The sequence below is a fragment of the Oenanthe melanoleuca genome, chromosome Z (assembly GCF_029582105.1).
Source record: "Oenanthe melanoleuca isolate GR-GAL-2019-014 chromosome Z, OMel1.0, whole genome shotgun sequence".
NCBI lineage: Eukaryota > Metazoa > Chordata > Aves > Passeriformes > Muscicapidae > Oenanthe > Oenanthe melanoleuca.
In genome coordinates this window covers 39,443,677-39,451,761 of record NC_079362.1, presented here as the reverse complement: position 1 = coordinate 39,451,761, position 8,085 = coordinate 39,443,677, and the positions used below count along the sequence as shown (strand labels likewise).

At 45.4% G+C, this 8,085-nt stretch overlaps 1 long non-coding RNA gene across 2 annotated transcripts; it reads left to right on the top strand.

Moving 5' to 3' along the window:
- The first annotated feature begins 1,287 nt into the window (after window positions 1-1,287).
- On the top strand, window positions 1,288-7,755 carry LOC130265287 (uncharacterized). Of its 2 annotated transcripts, none has more exons than XR_008842585.1 (3): window positions 1,288-1,771; window positions 3,136-3,396; window positions 4,304-7,755. It is a non-coding gene; the product is annotated as an uncharacterized LOC130265287 (long non-coding RNA). The 2 variants fall into 2 exon arrangements; XR_008842584.1 differs by having other exon boundaries at window positions 1,389-1,771; window positions 3,136-3,265; window positions 4,304-7,752.
- Window positions 7,756-8,085: the final 330 nt, after the last annotated feature.

Sequence of the window (8,085 nt, the reverse complement as noted above, 5' to 3'; positions counted from 1 at the left end):
GCCTGTTTTTCTTTTCTATGTTCTCTGTATTTGTCACACGTATATTTGTAGTCTGTTGTATTAGTGACTAGTTTACCCAGTAATTTTCCATGGCCTTTCCCCAGGCAGAAATACAAAACACATTCCAGCGCCCCAAGCCAGAGGGGGTACAAGGTCCCGGTGCTATCTTGGTTCTTCCAGGAACCAAGGTCCAGAACAACTCTTGGAGATACATCCTCAGGGACAAAGCACAACTGGTGCTGGAGGGGGGCTCCAGAGAAGGGGCTTGACCTGGGGGGGAATTGCATCACCAATTTTCTTCATAACTCGTGGTTTTTATCAATTACACTGATTTCCTAAAACGTATAAAATATTCTCACCCCTGGGGGGATGGGCTTTTGTGGACATCTTTCCATAACTGCTCCTGAAGGCCTCCAAATAAAGATCCTCTTCTATATTACCTCCTTATTAAAACTATCTCGAGTTTCATTTCCAGATGGAGCAAAAGGCAACAATAATTCTGGCACGCCCAGACGGGACGGCAGAACCTGGTACCCTACCTCAGGACCAAAAACATCCTGCAAGGAATTCTTTCCTGTCAGCAATCTCAAGAATTCCGTGAAGTGGCCTGAGGCTGAGATACCACGGTTTCAAGATCCCGCAGGAGGTAATACAAAAGTAGCTCTTTTTGTTGTGTAGTACGCTGTTAGCAGCTGTATGTGTATTGTGTGTGCATTGTGTGTCTGCGTAAGGTCAGTAATTGTCAGCAATCCCGGGACAGCCTGCCGCGGTGGTGGGGGAATTTGCTCTTGGGGTAATTTCTCAAAAGATTTTTTTCTTCCGCCGCTTTTCCAACCTGTCCCGGGTCTGCTGGAGGGAAGGCGGGCCGTGCTTGTGTGTGTCTGTGGAGAAAAGCAAATTGCTCTGCGAACATTTCTGTGGTGTTTCGCCTTTGGCAGGCGCGGGGTTTGAGCTGAGAACGGGCCCGGGGAGGCCTGGGGCCGGAGCGGCCGGGGAGAGCCTGGCCCGCTCCTTGGCGGGACGACGGGAGGCATCCCCACTTCCCACAGGATTTGTGGGGCGGCCGAGAAGAGCTGGGCTCGCGCCACTGCGAGGCAGCGGGGAAGCGGCCCCGCTTCCTTTGTTCCATCCGTGGAAGGTTTTTTCCAAGGTTTTAGGGCAGCGGCGGCTGCGGGACTCCCGGCCGGCTCGGCGAGCGGGGATGTCACGCCCCCCGTGAGGGACAGGGACCGGCCGCTCTGATAGGGCCGAGGTGACTCCTGCCGCTGCCCTGGTCACGGCCGGGCCACGGGGCGGGGAGCGGGCCGGAGAGCGGGGCCGCCCGCGAGCTTGGAATCGGCGGCACCGCCGCTGCCGCCGCGGAGGGCGAGGGCGAAGGCGGAGTTCTGTCGCTTGAGAAAGCTGATGTCACCTTTGTAGGCAGGAACGACTTTATCGCGGTTTCCACGGCAACGAGCGTCGTTTTGGAGAGGCCCGGGGACGCCGCGCTTGGGCCTGCTCGCAGTGGCTCCCGGTGTCCCCAGGCCGGTCCCCGGGCTGGTGTCCCCGGGCGGGTGTGTCCTGGCGGGTGTCCCCGAGCTGGTGTCCCCGGGCGGGTGTCCCCGAGCTGGTGTCCCCGGGCGGGTGTCCCCGAGCTGGTGTCCCCGGGCGGGTGTCCCCGGCCCGGGCGGCGGGCAGCGAACCCTCTTTGTCCGCACTTCTAGCCACGCGAAAGGAAAACAGCGGGTCCAAAGGACAGCAAGCAGTTTTTCAGCCTTCCTTAAAACAAGCTGTGAGTAAGCAGAGTCCTGTGTTAGCAAATACCGTAAAATGGAAACTGAACCAAGGTACTGTAAAGGGCTGTTCGTGCCAGAGGGGTAAGAGAAATGAGACCTCTCTTCCAACCTTTAAAATTTGAATTGGAAAAACACTGCGCGGTTTATTGGTTTATCAGTTTCTCTGTTTGCCAAACTCTCCTGAAAAGGATCAATTGGAATTTTGCAAAAGGAAGAAAATAACAGGTAGTCTAGAATGGTTTACTGAATTGAATTTTTGTCCTGGTTTGAAGGACAGGTCTCTGCCAATAAAGGCAGAAGCTTCTCTTTGAAATGGACAATGTAAAACCCCTCCCTCCAAATTATTATAATTTTGAAATTAAGGGACTCTTAGGCAAAGATACGGGAATTAGGAATAACAGTTCTTTACTAGGAAAATTAAAATAGAAATACAGTATTTCAAAGAACAATCCCAACCCTGACAGAGTCAGAATACAGCCTGACACCCTGTCAGTCAGGGTGTTGGTAGCAGTCCCATTAAATGATGGCTACAGTCCTCCTACGGTGGCAGGTGTGGTTCAGTTGAAACAGTGGTCCTGTAGAAGGGTGCAGTTTTCCTCTGAAGGTCCAGGGATGATGTGGAAAGGTACAGCTTTCCTCTGGAATCCAGCAGAAAGAAGGTTGCCTTGGTATTCAAAATATCAGTTTTTATCTAGGTAGGAAAGGCTTGGTCTCCCTGGCTGGAGCACCTCCCAATGGGATGATGTAATTTTATCAGTCATAGAGTGGTACTTAATGGCCCAGCAGCAGCTTATAACTTCCTGGAGGAGGGATGGGTTGTGGAAAAGATAAAGATGATTGCCCCAGCTGGTTTAAAGATGGCCTATTAGCAGATAGTATGTGCCATGGAGGTAAGGGTCACTGCCCCAGCAGGCCCCAACAGATGGTGAGAGAATACACATTTCTGGCCACATCCTGTATTGCAACCCAACACAATTTTAAAAATACATTCTCCTGCATCCATGTGAATAAGAAAGGCCAAGGACTCTTTGCTATTACATGGAAGGATCCTGAAACAGGGATAAAAAGGCCTGTCAAAAAGGCAATTCTGCCTGAGGGTTTAAGGCACGACCCAACTGTATTCAGAGATCAGCTGGCAAAGAAATTGGAGAACTGGAGAAGTCAGCAACTGAGAATTGCTTCATCCACCCAGCAACCAAGAATTGCTGCATCCAACAGTTGCATGCAACCCACTGTAGGTTTGTTTTGTGAACATCGGTGACATGTACCTTACAAACAGGGTAATGTTAATCTGAAAATGTTTGCTGTCAGTTCTAGTATGTCTCTGTTCCCAACACTAACTGGATGTATCTGTTTGCAGACCTTGGACGAAGCCTATTTCAGCAGACCAGACCTGAAGGATGTGCCAGACAGAGCTGTGTGCAGATGAGAGCAGCTTCATGTGAGACAGCAAACAGACTACAGGTTATGCAGTGACAACCACGAACCAGGTAACCAGGCAACCAGGCAAAAGGCCTTGCCTTCAAATGTATCAGCACAGAGAGCTGAACTGATTACAACAATGAAAGATCTAGAACTGAGAAAAGTCAGCTGAAGGAAAGAAGACTGGCAACTATTCAAGGTAATGGAATTGAAAACACTCAACAGACCCACGCACTGCTACATTTGGGAATGTAGAGAAACAGCTTTATGCATTGCAAAGGTCAGCAAAATAATTAAAAAAAAAAAAAAAACAGCTCCTAATTTAGAAAAAAAAAATCATATTGCTGATAAAATAGTAAAAGGGGCTGCAGAAAAAGCCATCTTAATAGTGGTGCCACTAAGGAAAAAGGGATTTCCGAAAGGAAATTGTGTTGTCAAAGTTTCCCCCAAGGTGTGATCAAAAGGACCATCAGTTTACCGGCACAAAGGCTGAAATCAAGGAAAGTAAATGGACTGTTACACCAGAAACAATGCAAACATGGGAAAAATGTTGTACTAGAAACAACAGAAGCAGATTTTCCAGGAGATTATTGGCAAATAGATTCTACTGAGTTACCAAGCAAAGAAAGAAGCAAGTATATACTGGTGTTAGTTGGCACCTTTAGTGGGGAGTCTGAGGCTTACCCCTGTTGCACGAACACAGCAGGGGACATAGTGAAAGTTTTTCTCAGTTATAAATTTCCAAAGGTTTGGGATTCCTTTAACATTGTTCCCCCAGTGGTCAGGGAACTTAATCAAATGTTGTGAATTTTTTGGGATCTGTGAACTCCCTACTCACCCCAGATGAGTGGTAAGGCTGACTGTGTGAGTAAAACCCTCAAAATACAGGTTAGTAAAATCTCTCAGACACATCTGTGACATGGGCTCAAGTCTTGCCCATAGCCTTGCTTAAAATCTTCATGCAATCAAGGCAGAAAGACACATGAGTCCTTATGAAAGCTTGCACAGGACACCATATCCAATTGTGTATATTATAGGAGAAATTTATATGAAGAGGAAAATTGACTTGTGGAGGTATTTAACAGCGTTTTATTTCCACTTTACAGAAACTCTAGAAATCCGTCATGTTATCTGGACACACCTGCCCATCTGTTCCAGCCTGGAGACTGATTCTATGTTAAATGGAGAGACAGTGACCTTGCAAGCTGATTGGAAAGGGCCATTTCAAGTCCTGACTACCCTCATCAAAACCAGAGGTGCTGACAGAGAACTCTGAATTCACTGCTTCAGAGTTAGGAAGACCTCTGTTCCGGAGACAACTGCAAGACAGAGATTGATTAAAATAAGATGATGTGATTAAAGGGTTTTTTGTGCCTCGTGGTAACCATGATTCAGATTTGGCCCTAAAAATGTGCATGTAGCTCTGGTCCAAAATTATCAAAAACCTCTTCATAAGAACAGCTTGCCCAGGTGGTATTGGATATGAGAATCTGGCCTGGTAAATTGTGCCCCTAAATAAAGATCGGGCCTGTGTCCATAGGGCTGTGATTCCAAATACAATATTTACAAAACAGAATAGCTCCTAATTTCCTACTAGCCACAAAATCCTTAATACTGATTGTTGTTCTTATGCAGATCAGAGTGAAATAATTGTTAAGGATTTAGTTAAAATTTGCAAGCAAACTCATTCTGCACCAGGTAGCTCTCAAAGGAGCTCACTGAACCTTGAGTATTTTCAATACCTTCACATCATGGTTATCAAACTGAGCCTGGATATAAAAAAATACTCATAGTAGTTATAATTCTAGTTAGCATCTGTGTAACAACCAGTGGAAAGACTGATTGTATAAACTGGAAGTATGGTTATATGTGGAGTAGAGACTAAACAAGATGGAGTCTTGTTAGTCTCTAAAGAAAGGGGAGAATGATACCATTGAGGTTTTCCTGTTTTTCTTTTCTATGTTCTCTGTATTTGTCACACATATAATTGTAGCTCTGTAGTCTGTTGTATTAGTGACTAGTTTTCCCTGCCTTTCCCCTGGCAGAAATACAAAATAAATTCCAGAACTCCGAGCCCCAGGGAGTATCCTGTCTTGGTTCTTCCTGATAGCCGAGGTACAGAACAACTCTTGGAGATACATTCTACATTCTCCTGGACAAAGCACAACTGGTGCTGAAGGGGGGCTCCAGAGAAGGTGCTTGACCTTCTCTGAAGGGGGAGAGAATTGGTCCTCCTAACTAATGCTTTTTATCAGTTATGCTGATTTCCTAAAACCTATAAAAATGTACCCCTGGGTGGGGGGGTGGTGGGCTTTTGTGGACATCTTTCCATAACTGCTCCTGAAGGCCTCCAAATAAAGGCCTTTTATATTACCTTGTTCTGCTTTGAAAATACAGATGTGTGCTAGGGAAAGCAGGGCCTTCCCTTGAAATTGAGAAATAAATCCCTCCCTCTGAATTAGTATAATTTTGAAATTAAGGGGCTCTCAAGCAAAGATATGGGGGTAGGAATAACAGTTCTTTACTAATATATCTAACAAGACAAACAAAACAACAACAACTATGAAATTAACAACAAACAGGACAGGAACCCAGTAACACTTCTTTCAGCTGTGGGCACCTTTCCCCTGTGGTGCAGTTACCCTCCCAGCTGGCAGGCAGCTCCCGGTGGGCAGGGGCAGATGTGGTGATCCCACACAGCTGCAGGGGCACTGGGGGTGACTGTGTCCCAGATGGGAAGGGTGGAGGAGAGACTCAGCTCATGGATCCTCGGAGTGTCGGTCCCGGTGCTCCAACAGGATGCTTGGAGATGGCAGGCTGAAGCAGGAGAGCATCCGAGCAGGGGTGTGGGGTCCAACAGCAGAAGAGACAGCTCCTGGCTTTGGATGCTGGGGTGAGGTTTTCCAGCGAACTTCCTCCTCCCAGAGCCAAAAATAAGCAAATGCCAGCAATTCCCTTGACCTGCTTCCAATCTCGCAGTGTTCCCCCCCTTCCTCCACCCCTGCCCCGAGAGAAACTCCCAAAAAACCAGGGAAGCTCTTCCTTCCCCATCTAAAGTCTCAAGGACCCAGCCATCAGTGCTCCTTAGCATGTCAATGGAAAAAAATTCCACAGGCAGAGAGGAAACGAAAAAAAATAAAACAACCTCCCAACATACCTGCTTACTAAAATTATCTCAAGTTTCATTTCCGGGCTGGGCAAAAGGCAACACAACCAGACATGAAGAAAGAGATGTATATGTGTTAAGTGATTCTCTTCATTTAGGCTGGAGTCAGAGTTTTGTTATTCCCTGTATCATATATAAGGTGGATAAAACCACAAAACAAAATAATGATTGGTAAGATTTCGGCCAAATAATTTTTGGACTAGAAGGCAGCACAGTGAAAATGTTTTTCTGAGAGAATGCAGGTGTGTTATACTCAGTATATACTCAGTATTCTCAGAATTCAGTGTTATGTTGAGTATTTCTCTTTGTCTGTAGCCAAGCTGAGGTTCCCTGAGGAAAGAAGGAAGGAAAGCTCATCAGAGACTTAGTGTGAGTTATCTGGAACAATTACTCCTTTTATGTCTCCTTCTTACATTGTAGTGGCCTTCCCTCTCTATGGAGAAAACCTTTCATAGGTGTCCTGCTGGCTGGAGTTTTTTGGAAAGGAGCGCATACTGTTTGGCTTAATATGTCTCATATCATGTACTGACTCTGCTGCAGGAGAGCCTTCTGGAAATCAGAAACAATCAGAAAGCAAAACTTGTCACTGCTTTACTCAAGTGAGAAAGAAGCAAGTTTCTAGAGAGAACATGCAGATTTCTATAAGACAATCAGAAAAAAATATTTTTTACATAAACCTATCCATATACAGATAGAATCTGCCAGTTTTGTTCTGTACAGTTGAGCTCCCTGTTGCCTTGCAAATTGTTTGTAGCTTATCCAACAAACTACAAAGGAAAACACTGTAGAGAAAGGTTAGAGCCTGGAAAACCTTGTGAGAATTTAATTGTTCCACACTCTCTCCTCTCTTCTGGGTCGTTGTCCTCCTGTGTGACTGCAGGCACAAGGGGAAACTGCGTAACTCATGTTTGGATGAGGGAGTGGAGAAGCACCTGGGGGTTGGTCATTGCAAGACTGCCAGGAGACCAAGCTAAGTGCACCAAAACTTTTCTCAAAACCAGCCAAAGGAGGGAAGAAACGAACTGCAGCCACAAAAAGATAATATCCCTCCAGTGATTTACTTTTTTAAAATGTTTGCTGCTGGAGTGGAGCTTTATAAAGTGGGTACCTGCTTGACAATGTCGCCCTGCTCCTGCACTATATGCTTCATTGCTTCGTTTATGAAAAACTGACGTTTGCAATGTAATTATTTTAAACTATTTGGGTTCTTTTATGTCTAAATGTGAACGTTTTCAAAAGACCTTTTTTCATTAAAATATATAAAGCAAATAAATGCAATGTATTTTGGGCATTAGATCAGAAGACTTTAGTTAGGTCTTTTTTTCCATGTCACCTCCTAAGGGAAGTACACATTAAATTGCATAGTTTGCATGGCAAAATAAGTACAGCTTTTCATCACCAGTGGTTCTCAGAGAAAGCTTAGTTTTCTAGTGGGACACACAATCTTCTGCTGGATGGACTTCTGAAAACAATCTAGATGTTTCTCCATTAAATAATTGTGAACACAAGGGAAGTTCTTCTATTGCCCTTGAAAAAGCTCCCTGAATGAGCTCCTGAGGAATCTGGGCTTAAGATTGCTTTCAGATTTGTAACAGATTGGTGTGCTTCTGAAGCACTGTATGTGTGTTCCTGCATTGTGTGTATATGTGTGTGTGTGTGCAAGCGTAGATACAAAAAAAGCCTTATGGTCAAACATCAGACAAATGATATATAATATGTGTT